Source organism: Salvelinus fontinalis, chromosome 11, assembly GCF_029448725.1.
Source record: "Salvelinus fontinalis isolate EN_2023a chromosome 11, ASM2944872v1, whole genome shotgun sequence".
In the NCBI taxonomy this organism is placed as follows: domain Eukaryota; kingdom Metazoa; phylum Chordata; class Actinopteri; order Salmoniformes; family Salmonidae; genus Salvelinus; species Salvelinus fontinalis.
In genome coordinates this window covers 2,185,538-2,206,793 of record NC_074675.1, presented here as the reverse complement: position 1 = coordinate 2,206,793, position 21,256 = coordinate 2,185,538, and positions in this window count along the sequence as shown.

Below are 21,256 nucleotides of genomic sequence, written 5' to 3'. Positions count from 1 at the left end.
GAGGTTTACTGGCTATATGGAACTGTTCTGTTGAGGTTTACTGGCTATATGGAACTGTTCTGTAGAGGTTTACTGGCTATATGGAACTGTTCTGTAGAGGTTTACTGGCTATATGGAACTGTTCTGTAGAGGTTTACTGGCTATATGGAACTGTTCTGTAGAGGTTTACTGGCTATATGGAACTGTTCTGTAGAGGTTTACTGGCTATATGGAACTGTTCTGTAGAGGTTTACTGGCTATATGGAACTGTTCTGTTCTGTAGAGGTTTACTGGCTATATGGAACTGTTCTGTTGAGGTTTACTGGCTATATGGAACTGTTCTGTAGAGGTTTACTGGCTATATGGAACTGTTCTGTAGAGGTTTACTGGCTATATGGAACTGTTCTGTTGAGGTTTACTGGCTATATGGAACTGTTCTGTAGAGGTTTACTGGCTATATGGAACTGTTCTGTAGAGGTTTACTGGCTATATGGAACTGTTCTGTAGAGGTTTACTGGCTATATGGAACTGTTCTGTTGAGGTTTACTGGCTATATGGAACTGTTCTGTAGAGGTTTACTGGCTATATGGAACTGTTCTGTTCTGTAGAGGTTTACTGGCTATATGGAACTGTTCTGTTGAGGTTTACTGGCTATATGGAACTGTTCTGTAGAGGTTTACTGGCTATATGGAACTGTTCTGTAGAGGTTTACTGGCTATATGGAACTGTTCTGTAGAGGTTTACTGGCTATATGGAACTGTTCTGTAGAGGTTTACTGGCTATATGGAACTGTTCTGTAGAGGTTTACTGGCTATATGGAACTGTTCTGTAGAGGTTTACTGGCTATATGGAACTGTTCTGTTGAGGTTTACTGGCTATATGGAACTGTTCTGTAGAGGTTTACTGGCTATATGGAACTGTTCTGTAGAGGTTTACTGGCTATATGGAACTGTTCTGTTGAGGTTTACTGGCTATATGGAACTGTTCTGTAGAGGTTTACTGGCTATATGGAACTGTTCTGTTGAGGTTTACTGGCTATATGGAACTGTTCTGTAGAGGTTTACTGGCTATATGGAACTGTTCTGTAGAGGTTTACTGGCTATATGGAACTGTTCTGTAGAGGTTTACTGGCTATATGGAACTGTTCTGTAGAGGTTTACTGGCTATATGGAACTGTTCTGTAGAGGTTTACTGGCTATATGGAACTGTTCTGTAGAGGTTTACTGGCTATATGGAACTGTTCTGTTGAGGTTTACTGGCTATATGGAACTGTTCTGTAGAGGTTTACTGGCTATATGGAACTGTTCTGTTGAGGTTTACTGGCTATATGGAACTGTTCTGTAGAGGTTTACTGGCTATATGGAACTGTTCTGTAGAGGTTTACTGGCTATATGGAACTGTTCTGTAGAGGTTTACTGGCTATATGGAACTGTTCTGTTGAGGTTTACTGGCTATATGGAACTGTTCTGTAGAGGTTTACTGGCTATATGGAACTGTTCTGTAGAGGTTTACTGGCTATATGGAACTGTTCTGTTCTGTAGAGGTTTACTGGCTATATGGAACTGTTCTGTTCTGTAGAGGTTTACTGGCTATATGGAACTGTTCTGTAGAGGTTTACTGGCTATATGGAACTGTTCTGTAGAGGTTTACTGGCTATATGGAACTGTTCTGTTGAGGTTTACTGGCTATATGGAACTGTTCTGTTCTGTAGAGGTTTACTGGCTATATGGAACTGTTCTGTAGAGGTTTACTGGCTATATGGAACTGTTCTGTAGAGGTTTACTGGCTATATGGAACTGTTCTGTAGAGGTTTACTGGCTATATGGAACTGTTCTGTTCTGTAGAGGTTTACTGGCTATATGGAACTGTTCTGTAGAGGTTTACTGGCTATATGGAACTGTTCTGTAGAGGTTTACTGGCTATATGGAACTGTTCTGTTGAGGTTTACTGGCTATATGGAACTGTTCTGTTGAGGTTTACTGGCTATATGGAACTGTTCTGTAGAGGTTTACTGGCTATATGGAACTGTTCTGTTGAGGTTTACTGGCTATATGGAACTGTTCTGTTCTGTAGAGGTTTACTGGCTATATGGAACTGTTCTGTTGAGGTTTACTGGCTATATGGAACTGTTCTGTTCTGTAGAGGTTTACTGGCTATATGGAACTGTTCTGTTGAGGTTTACTGGCTATATGGAACTGTTCTGTAGAGGTTTACTGGCTATATGGAACTGTTCTGTTCTGTAGAGGTTTACTGGCTATATGGAACTGTTCTGTAGAGGTTTACTGGCTATATGGAACTGTTCTGTTGAGGTTTACTGGCTATATGGAACTGTTCTGTAGAGGTTTACTGGCTATATGGAACTGTTCTGTTCTGTAGAGGTTTACTGGCTATATGGAACTGTTCTGTAGAGGTTTACTGGCTATATGGAACTGTTCTGTAGAGGTTTACTGGCTATATGGAACTGTTCTGTAGAGGTTTACTGGCTATATGGAACTGTTCTGTTCTGTAGAGGTTTACTGGCTATATGGAACTGTTCTGTAGAGGTTTACTGGCTATATGGAACTGTTCTGTAGAGGTTTACTGGCTATATGGAACTGTTCTGTAGAGGTTTACTGGCTATATGGAACTGTTCTGTAGAGGTTTACTGGCTATATGGAACTGTTCTGTAGAGGTTTACTGGCTATATGGAACTGTTCTGTAGAGGTTTACTGGCTATATGGAACTGTTCTGTAGAGGTTTACTGGCTATATGGAACTGTTCTGTAGAGGTTTACTGGCTATATGGAACTGTTCTGTTCTGTAGAGGTTTACTGGCTATATGGAACTGTTCTGTTGAGGTTTACTGGCTATATGGAACTGTTCTGTAGAGGTTTACTGGCTATATGGAACTGTTCTGTAGAGGTTTACTGGCTATATGGAACTGTTCTGTTGAGGTTTACTGGCTATATGGAACTGTTCTGTAGAGGTTTACTGGCTATATGGAACTGTTCTGTAGAGGTTTACTGGCTATATGGAACTGTTCTGTAGAGGTTTACTGGCTATATGGAACTGTTCTGTTGAGGTTTACTGGCTATATGGAACTGTTCTGTAGAGGTTTACTGGCTATATGGAACTGTTCTGTTCTGTAGAGGTTTACTGGCTATATGGAACTGTTCTGTTGAGGTTTACTGGCTATATGGAACTGTTCTGTAGAGGTTTACTGGCTATATGGAACTGTTCTGTAGAGGTTTACTGGCTATATGGAACTGTTCTGTAGAGGTTTACTGGCTATATGGAACTGTTCTGTAGAGGTTTACTGGCTATATGGAACTGTTCTGTAGAGGTTTACTGGCTATATGGAACTGTTCTGTTGAGGTTTACTGGCTATATGGAACTGTTCTGTAGAGGTTTACTGGCTATATGGAACTGTTCTGTAGAGGTTTACTGGCTATATGGAACTGTTCTGTAGAGGTTTACTGGCTATATGGAACTGTTCTGTTGAGGTTTACTGGCTATATGGAACTGTTCTGTAGAGGTTTACTGGCTATATGGAACTGTTCTGTAGAGGTTTACTGGCTATATGGAACTGTTCTGTAGAGGTTTACTGGCTATATGGAACTGTTCTGTAGAGGTTTACTGGCTATATGGAACTGTTCTGTAGAGGTTTACTGGCTATATGGAACTGTTCTGTAGAGGTTTACTGGCTATATGGAACTGTTCTGTAGAGGTTTACTGGCTATATGGAACTGTTCTGTAGAGGTTTACTGGCTATATGGAACTGTTCTGTTCTGTAGAGGTTTACTGGCTATATGGAACTGTTCTGTAGAGGTTTACTGGCTATATGGAACTGTTCTGTCGTAGAGGTTTACTGGCTATATGGAACTGTTCTGTAGAGGTTTACTGGCTATATGGAACTGTTCTGTAGAGGTTTACTGGCTATATGGAACTGTTCTGTCTAGGTTTACTGGCTATATGGAACTGTTCTGTAGAGGTTTACTGGCTATATGGAACTGTTCTGTAGAGGTTTACTGGCTATATGGAACTGTTCTGTAGAGGTTTACTGGCTATATGGAACTGTTCTGTAGAGGTTTACTGGCTATATGGAACTGTTCTGTAGAGGTTTACTGGCTATATGGAACTGTTCTGTAGAGGTTTACTGGCTATATGGAACTGTTCTGTTCTGTAGAGGTTTACTGGCTATATGGAACTGTTCTGTTGAGGTTTACTGGCTATATGGAACTGTTCTGTAGAGGTTTACTGGCTATATGGAACTGTTCTGTAGAGGTTTACTGGCTATATGGAACTGTTCTGTAGAGGTTTACTGGCTATATGGAACTGTTCTGTTCTGTAGAGGTTTACTGGCTATATGGAACTGTTCTGTAGAGGTTTACTGGCTATATGGAACTGTTCTGTTGAGGTTTACTGGCTATATGGAACTGTTCTGTAGAGGTTTACTGGCTATATGGAACTGTTCTGTAGAGGTTTACTGGCTATATGGAACTGTTCTGTAGAGGTTTACTGGCTATATGGAACTGTTCTGTTCTGTAGAGGTTTACTGGCTATATGGAACTGTTCTGTAGAGGTTTACTGGCTATATGGAACTGTTCTGTAGAGGTTTACTGGCTATATGGAACTGTTCTGTTCTGTAGAGGTTTACTGGCTATATGGAACTGTTCTGTAGAGGTTTACTGGCTATATGGAACTGTTCTGTTGAGGTTTACTGGCTATATGGAACTGTTCTGTAGAGGTTTACTGGCTATATGGAACTGTTCTGTAGAGGTTTACTGGCTATATGGAACTGTTCTGTTCTGTAGAGGTTTACTGGCTATATGGAACTGTTCTGTAGAGGTTTACTGGCTATATGGAACTGTTCTGTCTGTAGAGGTTTACTGGCTATATGGAACTGTTCTGTAGAGGTTTACTGGCTATATGGAACTGTTCTGTTGAGGTTTACTGGCTATATGGAACTGTTCTGTAGAGGTTTACTGGCTATATGGAACTGTTCTGTTGAGGTTTACTGGCTATATGGAACTGTTCTGTAGAGGTTTACTGGCTATATGGAACTGTTCTGTTGAGGTTTACTGGCTATATGGAACTGTTCTGTAGAGGTTTACTGGCTATATGGAACTGTTCTGTAGAGGTTTACTGGCTATATGGAACTGTTCTGTAGAGGTTTACTGGCTATATGGAACTGTTCTGTAGAGGTTTACTGGCTATATGGAACTGTTCTGTAGAGGTTTACTGGCTATATGGAACTGTTCTGTTGAGGTTTACTGGCTATATGGAACTGTTCTGTAGAGGTTTACTGGCTATATGGAACTGTTCTGTAGAGGTTTACTGGCTATATGGAACTGTTCTGTAGAGGTTTACTGGCTATATGGAACTGTTCTGTTGAGGTTTACTGGCTATATGGAACTGTTCTGGCTATATGGAACTGTTCTGTAGAGGTTTACTGGCTATATGGAACTGTTCTGTAGAGGTTTACTGGCTATATGGAACTGTTCTGTAGAGGTTTACTGGCTATATGGAACTGTTCTGTTGAGGTTTACTGGCTATATGGAACTGTTCTGTTGAGGTTTACTGGCTATATGGAACTGTTCTGTAGAGGTTTACTGGCTATATGGAACTGTTCTGTAGAGGTTTACTGGCTATATGGAACTGTTCTGTTGAGGTTTACTGGCTATATGGAACTGTTCTGTAGAGGTTTACTGGCTATATGGAACTGTTCTGTAGAGGTTTACTGGCTATATGGAACTGTTCTGTAGAGGTTTACTGGCTATATGGAACTGTTCTGTTCTGTAGAGGTTTACTGGCTATATGGAACTGTTCTGTAGAGGTTTACTGGCTATATGGAACTGTTCTGTAGAGGTTTACTGGCTATATGGAACTGTTCTGTAGAGGTTTACTGGCTATATGGAACTGTTCTGTTCTGTAGAGGTTTACTGGCTATATGGAACTGTTCTGTAGAGGTTTACTGGCTATATGGAACTGTTCTGTAGAGGTTTACTGGCTATATGGAACTGTTCTGTAGAGGTTTACTGGCTATATGGAACTGTTCTGTTCTGTAGAGGTTTACTGGCTATATGGAACTGTTCTGTTGAGGTTTACTGGCTATATGGAACTGTTCTGTTGAGGTTTACTGGCTATATGGAACTGTTCTGTAGAGGTTTACTGGCTATATGGAACTGTTCTGTTCTGTAGAGGTTTACTGGCTATATGGAACTGTTCTGTTGAGGTTTACTGGCTATATGGAACTGTTCTGTAGAGGTTTACTGGCTATATGGAACTGTTCTGTTGAGGTTTACTGGCTATATGGAACTGTTCTGTTCTGTAGAGGTTTACTGGCTATATGGAACTGTTCTGTTGAGGTTTACTGGCTATATGGAACTGTTCTGTTCTGTAGAGGTTTACTGGCTATATGGAACTGTTCTGTTGAGGTTTACTGGCTATATGGAACTGTTCTGTAGAGGTTTACTGGCTATATGGAACTGTTCTGTTCTGTAGAGGTTTACTGGCTATATGGAACTGTTCTGTTGAGGTTTACTGGCTATATGGAACTGTTCTGTTGAGGTTTACTGGCTATATGGAACTGTTCTGTTGAGGTTTACTGGCTATATGGAACTGTTCTGTTCTGTAGAGGTTTACTGGCTATATGGAACTGTTCTGTAGAGGTTTACTGGCTATATGGAACTGTTCTGTTCTGTAGAGGTTTACTGGCTATATGGAACTGTTCTGTAGAGGTTTACTGGCTATATGGAACTGTTCTGTAGAGGTTTACTGGCTATATGGAACTGTTCTGTTCTGTAGAGGTTTACTGGCTATATGGAACTGTTCTGTTCTGTAGAGGTTTACTGGCTATATGGAACTGTTCTGTTGAGGTTTACTGGCTATATGGAACTGTTCTGTAGAGGTTTACTGGCTATATGGAACTGTTCTGTAGAGGTTTACTGGCTATATGGAACTGTTCTGTCGTAGAGGTTTACTGGCTATATGGAACTGTTCTGTAGAGGTTTACTGGCTATATGGAACTGTTCTGTTGAGGTTTACTGGCTATATGGAACTGTTCTGTAGAGGTTTACTGGCTATATGGAACTGTTCTGTAGAGGTTTACTGGCTATATGGAACTGTTCTGTAGAGGTTTACTGGCTATATGGAACTGTTCTGTTCTGTAGAGGTTTACTGGCTATATGGAACTGTTCTGTTGAGGTTTACTGGCTATATGGAACTGTTCTGTAGAGGTTTACTGGCTATATGGAACTGTTCTGTAGAGGTTTACTGGCTATATGGAACTGTTCTGTTGAGGTTTACTGGCTATATGGAACTGTTCTGTTGAGGTTTACTGGCTATATGGAACTGTTCTGTAGAGGTTTACTGGCTATATGGAACTGTTCTGTTGAGGTTTACTGGCTATATGGAACTGTTCTGTTGAGGTTTACTGGCTATATGGAACTGTTCTGTTGAGGTTTACTGGCTATATGGAACTGTTCTGTAGAGGTTTACTGGCTATATGGAACTGTTCTGTAGAGGTTTACTGGCTATATGGAACTGTTCTGTTGAGGTTTACTGGCTATATGGAACTGTTCTGTAGAGGTTTACTGGCTATATGGAACTGTTCTGTAGAGGTTTACTGGCTATATGGAACTGTTCTGTAGAGGTTTACTGGCTATATGGAACTGTTCTGTAGAGGTTTACTGGCTATATGGAACTGTTCTGTTCTGTAGAGGTTTACTGGCTATATGGAACTGTTCTGTAGAGGTTTACTGGCTATATGGAACTGTTCTGCTGTAGAGGTTTACTGGCTATATGGAACTGTTCTGTAGAGGTTTACTGGCTATATGGAACTGTTCTGTAGAGGTTTACTGGCTATATGGAACTGTTCTGTTCTGTAGAGGTTTACTGGCTATATGGAACTGTTCTGTAGAGGTTTACTGGCTATATGGAACTGTTCTGTAGAGGTTTACTGGCTATATGGAACTGTTCTGTTGAGGTTTACTGGCTATATGGAACTGTTCTGTAGAGGTTTACTGGCTATATGGAACTGTTCTGTAGAGGTTTACTGGCTATATGGAACTGTTCTGTAGAGGTTTACTGGCTATATGGAACTGTTCTGTTCTGTAGAGGTTTACTGGCTATATGGAACTGTTCTGTTGAGGTTTACTGGCTATATGGAACTGTTCTGTAGAGGTTTACTGGCTATATGGAACTGTTCTGTAGAGGTTTACTGGCTATATGGAACTGTTCTGTAGAGGTTTACTGGCTATATGGAACTGTTCTGTCTGTAGAGGTTTACTGGCTATATGGAACTGTTCTGTAGAGGTTTACTGGCTATATGGAACTGTTCTGTTGAGGTTTACTGGCTATATGGAACTGTTCTGTAGAGGTTTACTGGCTATATGGAACTGTTCTGTAGAGGTTTACTGGCTATATGGAACTGTTCTGTAGAGGTTTACTGACTATATGGAACTGTTCTGTTGAGGTTTACTGGCTATATGGAACTGTTCTGTAGAGGTTTACTGGCTATATAGAACTGTTCTGTAGAGGTTTACTGGCTATATGGAACTGTTCTGTTCTGTAGAGGTTTACTGGCTATATGGAACTGTTCTGTTCTGTAGAGGTTTACTGGCTATATGGAACTGTTCTGTAGAGGTTTACTGGCTATATGGAACTGTTCTGTAGAGGTTTACTGGCTATATGGAACTGTTCTGTAGAGGTTTACTGGCTATATGGAACTGTTCTGTTCTGTAGAGGTTTACTGGCTATATGGAACTGTTCTGTAGAGGTTTACTGGCTATATGGAACTGTTCTGTAGAGGTTTACTGGCTATATGGAACTGTTCTGTAGAGGTTTACTGGCTATATGGAACTGTTCTGTTCTGTAGAGGTTTACTGGCTATATGGAACTGTTCTGTTGAGGTTTACTGGCTATATGGAACTGTTCTGTTGAGGTTTACTGGCTATATGGAACTGTTCTGTAGAGGTTTACTGGCTATATGGAACTGTTCTGTTCTGTAGAGGTTTACTGGCTATATGGAACTGTTCTGTTGAGGTTTACTGGCTATATGGAACTGTTCTGTAGAGGTTTACTGGCTATATGGAACTGTTCTGTTGAGGTTTACTGGCTATATGGAACTGTTCTGTTCTGTAGAGGTTTACTGGCTATATGGAACTGTTCTGTTGAGGTTTACTGGCTATATGGAACTGTTCTGTTCTGTAGAGGTTTACTGGCTATATGGAACTGTTCTGTTGAGGTTTACTGGCTATATGGAACTGTTCTGTAGAGGTTTACTGGCTATATGGAACTGTTCTGTTCTGTAGAGGTTTACTGGCTATATGGAACTGTTCTGTTGAGGTTTACTGGCTATATGGAACTGTTCTGTTGAGGTTTACTGGCTATATGGAACTGTTCTGTTGAGGTTTACTGGCTATATGGAACTGTTCTGTTCTGTAGAGGTTTACTGGCTATATGGAACTGTTCTGTAGAGGTTTACTGGCTATATGGAACTGTTCTGTACTGTAGAGGTTTACTGGCTATATGGAACTGTTCTGTAGAGGTTTACTGGCTATATGGAACTGTTCTGTAGAGGTTTACTGGCTATATGGAACTGTTCTGTTCTGTAGAGGTTTACTGGCTATATGGAACTGTTCTGTTGAGGTTTACTGGCTATATGGAACTGTTCTGTAGAGGTTTACTGGCTATATGGAACTGTTCTGTTGAGGTTTACTGGCTATATGGAACTGTTCTGTTCTGTAGAGGTTTACTGGCTATATGGAACTGTTCTGTTGAGGTTTACTGGCTATATGGAACTGTTCTGTTCTGTAGAGGTTTACTGGCTATATGGAACTGTTCTGTTGAGGTTTACTGGCTATATGGAACTGTTCTGTAGAGGTTTACTGGCTATATGGAACTGTTCTGTTCTGTAGAGGTTTACTGGCTATATGGAACTGTTCTGTTGAGGTTTACTGGCTATATGGAACTGTTCTGTTGAGGTTTACTGGCTATATGGAACTGTTCTGTTGAGGTTTACTGGCTATATGGAACTGTTCTGTTCTGTAGAGGTTTACTGGCTATATGGAACTGTTCTGTAGAGGTTTACTGGCTATATGGAACTGTTCTGTTCTGTAGAGGTTTACTGGCTATATGGAACTGTTCTGTAGAGGTTTACTGGCTATATGGAACTGTTCTGTAGAGGTTTACTGGCTATATGGAACTGTTCTGTTCTGTAGAGGTTTACTGGCTATATGGAACTGTTCTGTTCTGTAGAGGTTTACTGGCTATATGGAACTGTTCTGTTGAGGTTTACTGGCTATATGGAACTGTTCTGTAGAGGTTTACTGGCTATATGGAACTGTTCTGTAGAGGTTTACTGGCTATATGGAACTGTTCTGTTCTGTAGAGGTTTACTGGCTATATGGAACTGTTCTGTAGAGGTTTACTGGCTATATGGAACTGTTCTGTTGAGGTTTACTGGCTATATGGAACTGTTCTGTAGAGGTTTACTGGCTATATGGAACTGTTCTGTAGAGGTTTACTGGCTATATGGAACTGTTCTGTAGAGGTTTACTGGCTATATGGAACTGTTCTGTTCTGTAGAGGTTTACTGGCTATATGGAACTGTTCTGTTGAGGTTTACTGGCTATATGGAACTGTTCTGTAGAGGTTTACTGGCTATATGGAACTGTTCTGTAGAGGTTTACTGGCTATATGGAACTGTTCTGTTGAGGTTTACTGGCTATATGGAACTGTTCTGTTGAGGTTTACTGGCTATATGGAACTGTTCTGTAGAGGTTTACTGGCTATATGGAACTGTTCTGTTGAGGTTTACTGGCTATATGGAACTGTTCTGTTGAGGTTTACTGGCTATATGGAACTGTTCTGTTGAGGTTTACTGGCTATATGGAACTGTTCTGTAGAGGTTTACTGGCTATATGGAACTGTTCTGTAGAGGTTTACTGGCTATATGGAACTGTTCTGTTGAGGTTTACTGGCTATATGGAACTGTTCTGTAGAGGTTTACTGGCTATATGGAACTGTTCTGTAGAGGTTTACTGGCTATATGGAACTGTTCTGTAGAGGTTTACTGGCTATATGGAACTGTTCTGTAGAGGTTTACTGGCTATATGGAACTGTTCTGTTCTGTAGAGGTTTACTGGCTATATGGAACTGTTCTGTAGAGGTTTACTGGCTATATGGAACTGTTCTGTCTGTAGAGGTTTACTGGCTATATGGAACTGTTCTGTAGAGGTTTACTGGCTATATGGAACTGTTCTGTAGAGGTTTACTGGCTATATGGAACTGTTCTGTTCTGTAGAGGTTTACTGGCTATATGGAACTGTTCTGTAGAGGTTTACTGGCTATATGGAACTGTTCTGTAGAGGTTTACTGGCTATATGGAACTGTTCTGTTGAGGTTTACTGGCTATATGGAACTGTTCTGTAGAGGTTTACTGGCTATATGGAACTGTTCTGTAGAGGTTTACTGGCTATATGGAACTGTTCTGTAGAGGTTTACTGGCTATATGGAACTGTTCTGTTCTGTAGAGGTTTACTGGCTATATGGAACTGTTCTGTTGAGGTTTACTGGCTATATGGAACTGTTCTGTAGAGGTTTACTGGCTATATGGAACTGTTCTGTAGAGGTTTACTGGCTATATGGAACTGTTCTGTAGAGGTTTACTGGCTATATGGAACTGTTCTGTTCTGTAGAGGTTTACTGGCTATATGGAACTGTTCTGTAGAGGTTTACTGGCTATATGGAACTGTTCTGTTGAGGTTTACTGGCTATATGGAACTGTTCTGTAGAGGTTTACTGACTATATGGAACTGTTCTGTAGAGGTTTACTGGCTATATGGAACTGTTCTGTAGAGGTTTACTGACTATATGGAACTGTTCTGTTGAGGTTTACTGGCTATATGGAACTGTTCTGTAGAGGTTTACTGGCTATATAGAACTGTTCTGTAGAGGTTTACTGGCTATATGGAACTGTTCTGTTCTGTAGAGGTTTACTGGCTATATGGAACTGTTCTGTTCTGTAGAGGTTTACTGGCTAAATGGAACTGTTCTGTAGAGGTTTACTGGCTATATGGAACTGGTCTGTAGAGGTTTACTGGCTATATGGAACTGTTCTGTTGAGGTTTACTGGCTAAATGGAACTGTTCTGTTCTGTAGAGGTTTACTGGCTATATGGAACTGTTCTGTAGAGGTTTACTGGCTATATGGAACTGTTCTGTAGAGGTTTACTGGCTATATGGAACTGTTCTGTAGAGGTTTACTGGCTATATGGAACTGTTCTGTTCTGTAGAGGTTTACTGGCTATATGGAACTGTTCTGTTGAGGTTTACTGGCTATATGGAACTGTTCTGTTGAGGTTTACTGGCTATATGGAACTGTTCTGTAGAGGTTTACTGGCTATATGGAACTGTTCTGTTCTGTAGAGGTTTACTGGCTATATGGAACTGTTCTGTTGAGGTTTACTGGCTATATGGAACTGTTCTGTAGAGGTTTACTGGCTATATGGAACTGTTCTGTTGAGGTTTACTGGCTATATGGAACTGTTCTGTTCTGTAGAGGTTTACTGGCTATATGGAACTGTTCTGTTGAGGTTTACTGGCTATATGGAACTGTTCTGTTCTGTAGAGGTTTACTGGCTATATGGAACTGTTCTGTTGAGGTTTACTGGCTATATGGAACTGTTCTGTAGAGGTTTACTGGCTATATGGAACTGTTCTGTTCTGTAGAGGTTTACTGGCTATATGGAACTGTTCTGTTGAGGTTTACTGGCTATATGGAACTGTTCTGTTGAGGTTTACTGGCTATATGGAACTGTTCTGTTGAGGTTTACTGGCTATATGGAACTGTTCTGTTCTGTAGAGGTTTACTGGCTATATGGAACTGTTCTGTAGAGGTTTACTGGCTATATGGAACTGTTCTGTTCTGTAGAGGTTTACTGGCTATATGGAACTGTTCTGTAGAGGTTTACTGGCTATATGGAACTGTTCTGTAGAGGTTTACTGGCTATATGGAACTGTTCTGTTCTGTAGAGGTTTACTGGCTATATGGAACTGTTCTGTTCTGTAGAGGTTTACTGGCTATATGGAACTGTTCTGTTGAGGTTTACTGGCTATATGGAACTGTTCTGTAGAGGTTTACTGGCTATATGGAACTGTTCTGTAGAGGTTTACTGGCTATATGGAACTGTTCTGTAGAGGTTTACTGGCTATATGGAACTGTTCTGTTCTGTAGAGGTTTACTGGCTATATGGAACTGTTCTGTAGAGGTTTACTGGCTATATGGAACTGTTCTGTTGAGGTTTACTGGCTATATGGAACTGTTGTGTAGAGGTTTACTGGCTATATGGAACTGTTCTGTAGAGGTTTACTGGCTATATGGAACTGTTCTGTAGAGGTTTACTGGCTATATGGAACTGTTCTGTTCTGTAGAGGTTTACTGGCTATATGGAACTGTTCTGTTGAGGTTTACTGGCTATATGGAACTGTTCTGTTGAGGTTTACTGGCTATATGGAACTGTTCTGTAGAGGTTTACTGGCTATATGGAACTGTTCTGTTCTGTAGAGGTTTACTGGCTATATGGAACTGTTCTGTAGAGGTTTACTGGCTATATGGAACTGTTCTGTAGAGGTTTACTGGCTATATGGAACTGTTCTGTTGAGGTTTACTGGCTATATGGAACTGTTCTGTTGAGGTTTACTGGCTATATGGAACTGTTCTGTAGAGGTTTACTGGCTATATGGAACTGTTCTGTTGAGGTTTACTGGCTATATGGAACTGTTCTGTTGAGGTTTACTGGCTATATGGAACTGTTCTGTTGAGGTTTACTGGCTATATGGAACTGTTCTGTAGAGGTTTACTGACTATATGGAACTGTTCTGTAGAGGTTTACTGGCTATATGGAACTGTTCTGTTGAGGTTTACTGGCTATATGGAACTGTTCTGTAGAGGTTTACTGGCTGTATGGAACTGTTCTGTAGAGGTTTACTGGCTATATGGAACTGTTCTGTAGAGGTTTACTGGCTATATGGAACTGTTCTGTAGAGGTTTACTGGCTATATGGAACTGTTCTGTTCTGTAGAGGTTTACTGGCTATATGGAACTGTTCTGTAGAGGTTTACTGGCTATATGGAACTGTTCTGTCCTGTAGAGGTTTACTGGCTATATGGAACTGTTCTGTAGAGGTTTACTGGCTATATGGAACTGTTCTGTAGAGGTTTACTGGCTATATGGAACTGTTCTGTTCTGTTGAGGTTTACTGGCTATATGGAACTGTTCTGTAGAGGTTTACTGGCTATATGGAACTGTTCTGTAGAGGTTTACTGGCTATATGGAACTGTTCTGTTCTGTAGAGGTTTACTGGCTATATGGAACTGTTCTGTTGAGGTTTACTGGCTATATGGAACTGTTCTGTAGAGGTTTACTGGCTATATGGAACTGTTCTGTAGAGGTTTACTGGCTATATGGAACTGTTCTGTAGAGGTTTACTGGCTATATGGAACTGTTCTGTTCTGTAGAGGTTTACTGGCTATATGGAACTGTTCTGTAGAGGTTTACTGGCTATATAGAACTGTTCTGTAGAGGTTTACTGGCTATATGGAACTGTTCTGTTCTGTAGAGGTTTACTGGCTATATGGAACTGTTCTGTTCTGTAGAGGTTTACTGGCTATATGGAACTGTTCTGTAGAGGTTTACTGGCTATATGGAACTGGTCTGTAGAGGTTTACTGGCTATATGGAACTGTTCTGTAGAGGTTTACTGGCTAAATGGAACTGTTCTGTTCTGTAGAGGTTTACTGGCTATATGGAACTGTTCTGTAGAGGTTTACTGGCTATATGGAACTGTTCTGTAGAGGTTTACTGGCTATATGGAACTGTTCTGTAGAGGTTTACTGGCTATATGGAACTGTTCTGTTCTGTAGAGGTTTACTGGCTATATGGAACTGTTCTGTTGAGGTTTACTGGCTATATGGAACTGTTCTGTTGAGGTTTACTGGCTATATGGAACTGTTCTGTAGAGGTTTACTGGCTATATGGAACTGTTCTGTTCTGTAGAGGTTTACTGGCTATATGGAACTGTTCTGTTGAGGTTTACTGGCTATATGGAACTGTTCTGTAGAGGTTTACTGGCTATATGGAACTGTTCTGTTGAGGTTTACTGGCTATATGGAACTGTTCTGTTCTGTAGAGGTTTACTGGCTATATGGAACTGTTCTGTTGAGGTTTACTGGCTATATGGAACTGTTCTGTTCTGTAGAGGTTTACTGGCTATATGGAACTGTTCTGTTGAGGTTTACTGGCTATATGGAACTGTTCTGTAGAGGTTTACTGGCTATATGGAACTGTTCTGTTCTGTAGAGGTTTACTGGCTATATGGAACTGTTCTGTTGAGGTTTACTGGCTATATGGAACTGTTCTGTTGAGGTTTACTGGCTATATGGAACTGTTATGTTGAGGTTTACTGGCTATATGGAACTGTTCTGTTCTGTAGAGGTTTACTGGCTGTATGGAACTGTTCTGTAGAGGTTTACTGGCTATATGGAACTGTTCTGTTCTGTAGAGGTTTACTGGCTATATGGAACTGTTCTGTAGAGGTTTACTGGCTATATGGAACTGTTCTGTAGAGGTTTACTGGCTATATGGAACTGTTCTGTTCTGTAGAGGTTTACTGGCTATATGGAACTGTTCTGTTCTGTAGAGGTTTACTGGCTATATGGAACTGTTCTGTTGAGGTTTACTGGCTATATGGAACTGTTCTGTAGAGGTTTACTGGCTATATGGAACTGTTCTGTAGAGGTTTACTGGCTATATGGAACTGTTCTGTAGAGGTTTACTGGCTATATGGAACTGTTCTGTTCTGTAGAGGTTTACTGGCTATATGGAACTATTCTGTAGAGGTTTACTGGCTATATGGAACTGTTCTGTTGAGGTTTACTGGCTATATGGAACTGTTGTGTAGAGGTTTACTGGCTATATGGAACTGTTCTGTAGAGGTTTACTGGCTATATGGAACTGTTCTGTAGAGGTTTACTGGCTATATGGAACTGTTCTGTTCTGTAGAGGTTTACTGGCTATATGGAACTGTTCTGTTGAGGTTTACTGGCTATATGGAACTGTTCTGTTGAGGTTTACTGGCTATATGGAACTGTTCTGTAGAGGTTTACTGGCTATATGGAACTGTTCTGTTCTGTAGAGGTTTACTGGCTATATGGAACTGTTCTGTAGAGGTTTACTGGCTATATGGAACTGTTCTGTAGAGGTTTACTGGCTATATGGAACTGTTCTGTAGAGGTTTACTGGCTATATGGAACTGTTCTGTTGAGGTTTACTTGCTATATGGAACTGTTCTGTTGAGGTTTACTGGCTATATGGAACTGTTCTGTAGAGGTTTACTGGCTATATGGAACTGTTCTGTTGAGGTTTACTGGCTATATGGAACTGTTCTGTTGAGGTTTACTGGCTATATGGAACTGTTCTGTTGAGGTTTACTGGCTATATGGAACTGTTCTGTAGAGGTTTACTGACTATATGGAACTGTTCTGTAGAGGTTTACTGGCTATATGGAACTGTTCTGTTGAGGTTTACTGGCTATATGGAACTGTTCTGTAGAGGTTTACTGGCTGTATGGAACTGTTCTGTAGAGGTTTACTGGCTATATGGAACTGTTCTGTAGAGGTTTGCTGGCTATATGGAACTGTTCTGTAGAGGTTTACTGGCTATATGGAACTGTTCTGTTCTGTAGAGGTTTACTGGCTATATGGAACTGTTCTGTTGAGGTTTACTGGCTATATGGAACTGTTCTGTTGAGGTTTACTGGCTATATGGAACTGTTCTGTTCTGTAGAGGTTTACTGGCTATATGGAACTGTTCTGTAGAGGTTTACTGGCTATATGGAACTGTTCTGTCCTGTAGAGGTTTACTGGCTATATGGAACTGTTCTGTAGAGGTTTACTGGCTATATGGAACTGTTCTGTAGAGGTTTACTGGCTATATGGAACTGTTCTGTTCTGTTGAGGTTTACTGGCTAATGGAACTGTTCTGTAGAGGTTTACTGGCTATATGGAACTGTTCTGTAGAGGTTTACTGGCTATATGGAACTGTTCTGTTCTGTAGAGGTTTACTGGCTATATGGACCTGTTCTGTTGAGGTTTACTGGCTATATAGAACTGTTCTGTAGAGGTTTACTGGCTATATGGAACTGTTCTGTAGAGGTTTACTGGCTATATAGAACTGTTCTGTAGAGGTTTACTGGCTATATGGAACTGTTCTGTTCTGTAGAGGTTTACTGGCTATATGGAACTGTTCTGTAGAGGTTTACTGGCTATATGGAACTGTTCTGTTGAGGTTTACTGGCTATATGGAACTGTTCTGTAGAGGTTTACTGACTATATGGAACTGTTCTGTAGAGGTTTACTGGCTATATGGAACTGTTCTGTAGAGGTTTACTGACTATATGGAACTGTTCTGTTGAGGTTTACTGGCTATATGGAACTGTTCTGTAGAGGTTTACTGGCTATATGGAACTGTTCTGTTCTGTAGAGGTTTACTGGCTATATGGAACTGTTCTGTTCTGTAGAGGTTTACTGGCTATATGGAACTGTTCTGTAGAGGTTTACTGGCTATATGGAACTGTTCTGTAGAGGTTTACTGGCTATATGGAACTGTTCTGTTCTGTTGAGGTTTACTGGCTATATGGAACTGGTCTGTAGAGGTTTACTGGCTATATGGAACTGTTCTGTTGAGGTTTACTGGCTATATGGAACTGTTCTGTAGAGGTTTACTGGCTATATGGAACTGTTCTGTAGAGGTTTACTGGCTATATGGAACTGTTCTGTTCTGTAGAGGTTTACTGGCTATATGGAACTGTTCTGTAGAGGTTTACTGACTATATGGAACTGTTCTGTAGAGGTTTACTGGCTATATGGAACTGTTCTGTTGAGGTTTACTGGCTATATGGAACTGTTCTGTAGAGGTTTACTGGCTGTATGGAACTGTTCTGTAGAGGTTTACTGGCTATATGGAACTGTTCTGTAGAGGTTTACTGGCTATATGGAACTGTTCTGTAGAGGTTTACTGGCTATATGGAACTGTTCTGTTCTGTAGAGGTTTACTGGCTATATGGAACTGTTCTGTAGAGGTTTACTGGCTATATGGAACTGTTCTGTCCTGTAGAGGTTTACTGGCTATATGGAACTGTTCTGTAGAGGTTTACTGGCTATATGGAACTGTTCTGTAGAGGTTTACTGGCTATATGGAACTGTTCTGTAGAGGTTTACTGGCTATATGGAACTGTTCTGTAGAGGTTTACTGGCTATATGGAACTGTTCTGTTCTGTAGAGGTTTACTGGCTATATGGACCTGTTCTGTTGAGGTTTACTGGCTATATAGAACTGTTCTGTAGAGGTTTACTGGCTATATGGAACTGTTCTGTAGAGGTTTACTGGCTATATAGAACTGTTCTGTAGAGGTTTACTGGCTATATGGAACTGTTCTGTTCTGTAGAGGTTTACTGGCTATATGGAACTGTTCTGTAGAGGTTTACTGGCTATATGGAACTGTTCTGTTGAGGTTTACTGGCTATATGGAACTGTTCTGTAGAGGTTTACTGACTATATGGAACTGTTCTGTAGAGGTTTACTGGCTATATGGAACTGTTCTGTAGAGGTTTACTGACTATATGGAACTGTTCTGTTGAGGTTTACTGGCTATATGGAACTGTTCTGTAGAGGTTTACTGGCTATATGGAACTGTTCTGTTCTGTAGAGGTTTACTGGCTATATGGAACTGTTCTGTTCTGTAGAGGTTTACTGGCTATATGGAACTGTTCTGTAGAGGTTTACTGGCTATATGGAACTGTTCTGTAGAGGTTTACTGGCTATATGGAACTGTTCTGTTCTGTTGAGGTTTACTGGCTATATGGAACTGGTCTGTAGAGGTTTACTGGCTATATGGAACTGTTCTGTTGAGGTTTACTGGCTATATGGAACTGTTCTGTAGAGGTTTACTGGCTATATGGAACTGTTCTGTAGAGGTTTACTGGCTATATGGAACTGTTCTGTTCTGTAGAGGTTTACTGGCTATATGGAACTGTTCTGTAGAGGTTTACTGGCTATATGGAACTGTTCTGTTCTGTAGAGGTCTACTGGCTATATGGAACTGTTCTGTGGAGGTTTACTGGCTATATGGAACTGTTCTGTTGAGGTTTACTGGCTGTATGGAACTGTTCTGTAGAGGTTTACTGGCTATATGGAACTGTTCTGTAGAGGTTTACTGGCTATATGGAACTGTTCTGTAGAGGTTTACTGGCTATATGGAACTGTTCTGTAGAGGTTTACTGGCTATATGGAACTGTTCTGTAGAGGTTTACTGGCTATATGGAACTGTTCTGTAGAGATTTACTGGCTATATGGAACTGTTCTGTTTAGGTTTACTGGCTATATGGAACTGTTCTGTTGAGGTTTACTGGCTATATGGAACTGTTCTGTAGAGGTTTACTGGCTATATGGAACTGTTCTGTTGAGGTTTACTGGCTATATGGAACTGTTCTGTTGAGGTTTACTGGCTATATGGAACTGTTCTGTTCTGTAGAGGTTTACTGGCTATATGGAACTGCTCTGTAGAGGTTTACTGGCTATATGGAACTGTTCTGTTCTGTAGAGGTTTACTGGCTATATGGAACTGTTCTGTAGAGGTTTACTGGCTATATGGAACTGTTCTGTAGAGGTTTACTGGCTATATGGAACTGTTCTGTTGAGGTTTACTGGCTATATGGAACTGTTCTGTTCTGTAGAGGTTTACTGGCTATATGGAACTGTTCTGTAGAGGTTTACTGGCTGTATGGAACTGTTCTGTTCTGTAGAGGTTTACTGGCTATATGGAACTGTTCTGTTCTGTAGAGGTTTACTGGCTATATGGAACTGTTCTGTAGAGGTTTACTGGCTATATGGAACTGTTCTGTAGAGGTTTACTGGCTATATGGAACTGTTCTGTTGGGATATAGGGGATCTAAACACCTACATTGCCCGCTTCATAGTTTGTCCCTAACTAGTTTCTATATAGAACCATTCTAATGGTCAGAATTATGCCATCAAACCCGGTTTCGTCACTAACCGACACATTTAATTTTTTATCGAATACATACAATGTAATATTTTTTTTGTATTGGTCCCCCGTGGGAATCAAACCCACAACTCTGACGCTGCTCAATGCTCTACCACCTGAGCTACACAGGACTACTGGATATCAGGGATGCTCTACCAACTGAGCTACACAGGACTACTGGATATCAGGGATGCTCTACCACCTGAGCTACACAGGACTACTGGATATCAGGGATGCTCTACCAACTGAGCTACACAGGACTACTGGATATCAGGGATGCTCTACCACCTGAGCTACACAGGACTACTGGATATCAGGGATGCTCTACCAACTGAGCTACACAGGACTACTGGATATCAGGGATGCTCTACCAACTGAGCTACACAGGACTACTGGATATCAGGGATGCTCTACCACCTGAGCTACACAGGACTACTGGATATCAGGGATGCTCTACCACCTGAGCTACACAGGACTACTGGATATCAGGGATGCTCTACCACCTGAGCTACACAGGACTACTGGATATCAGGGATGCTCTACCAACTGAGCTACACAGGACTACTGGATATCAGGGATGCTCTACCACCTGAGCTACACAGGACTACTGGATATCAGGGATGCTCTACCAACTGAGCTACACAGGACTACTGGATATCAGGGATGCTCTACCACCTGAGCTACACAGGACTACTGGATATCAGGGATGCTCTACCACCTGAGCTACACAGGACTACTGGATATCAGGGATGCTCTACCAACTGAGCTACACAGGACTACTGGATATCAGGGATGCTCTACCACCTGAGCTACACAGGACTACTGGATATCAGGGATGCTCTACCAACTGAGCTACACAGGACTACTGGATATCAGGGATGCTCTACCACCTGAGCTACACAGGACTACTGGATATCAGGGATGCTCTACCAACTGAGCTACACAGGACTACTGGATATCAGGGATGCTCTACCAACTGAGCTACACAGGACTACTGGATATCAGGGATGCTCTACCACCTGAGCTACACAGGACTACTGGATATCAGGGATGCTCTACCAACTGAGCTACACAGGACTACTGGATATCAGGGATGCTCTACCACCTGAGCTACACAGGACTACTGGATATCAGGGGTGCTCTACCAACTGAGCTACACAGGACTACTGGATATCATGGATGATGGCAATCTTA